Here is a 1274-nt window from a genome sequence, read left to right as displayed (position 1 = left end):
CCTGCTTGTTCATCTCAGTTTTTCATCAATCTTTCTCTCAAGTCTCTATAGAATGAGCATACTATATATTTCCATGACAGCTGACTTAAGTGTGATTCCTCTGTAACTATTGAAATCCGTCAGATCTCTCTTATTTGTCATTTTCACCAACACTCCTAGGTCATTTTCATCAGGTTCAGCTCCTTAACGCTACTTTCTACAATTAATCTTGTAAGTATTCTGGCAGTCACTTCATTTTCAGCCAATATTATTTCAGCAGTTATTCCATCGTATCCAGGAGCTTTTCATCTCTTTAGTTTTCTAATGATGGCCTCGACTTCAAACACACTAAATTCATTCATGAGCACATCAAGGACTTCATCAGCTTCAGTCATATCAATCAAATGATTCCCCTCTAATATCTCCTATTCATGACCCCACTAAGTTGTTTCATTCAACGTTGCCTTTCGTCATCTTCTGTTTTTGATGGGCATATGCTTCTTCTTCTTTGCCCTAATAGATATTTAATTAATAATTCTATGAGCAATTCTCACACCATAGCCATTCCCTGACTTCATAGCTTTGTCAGCCTCATCTTCTTTCCGGTCTAGATAATATCTCCACTCATTCCTGGCTTTTCTTTCGACTTCACTATCAGTACTAAAATACTTGTTATTTTTATCACTTCCTCGGAAACTTTCAACAATCAGTTTCTATCCTTGCCTCCTTATTATAGTATCCCAAATATTGTTTGATATGCATGGTTTTATCCTTGTAACTGTAAATCCCAAAATTTATTACTGATATATTTTCTTAATATCCCACCATTCTTCATCAGTTGTCTTCTCTCCGTCTCTTGAAGTCTCTAAGGTTGCAAATCGATTCCTACATTCAATTGTAAAGATTTCTATGTGCTCTAGAAGCTTAGTTGTATCAAACCTAGGTGTCCTATCTACATTTCTGTTGGGTGATTTCAGTTTTAATTTTAGTATTGCAATGAGAAGCGGTGATCACAACCAATATCTACACCACTGTAGCAGCTTATATTCCTGAGTCCTCTTTCTCTCTTTATTAGTTTTTATATGATCTATTTGATTTTTTAATTGCCACATGGTGAATTCCATGTATATTTGTGAATGTCCTTGTGCTGAAAATGAGTACCTTCCATCACATTCTGTATGTATAGAATGTGTGCTCTGCTGGGGATCAGAGACTCAAGCAGGAATTAACTTCATGATAATAGCTTCTTGTCGCACAAGGATTTGAACCCGGAACACGTCAAATCTGAGGTTATA

This window comes from Palaemon carinicauda, chromosome 9, assembly GCF_036898095.1.
Source record: "Palaemon carinicauda isolate YSFRI2023 chromosome 9, ASM3689809v2, whole genome shotgun sequence".
NCBI classification, from domain to species: Eukaryota; Metazoa; Arthropoda; class Malacostraca; order Decapoda; family Palaemonidae; genus Palaemon; species Palaemon carinicauda.
The sequence above is the reverse complement of the archived record's forward strand: the minus strand, read 5'-3'. Positions refer to the sequence as shown.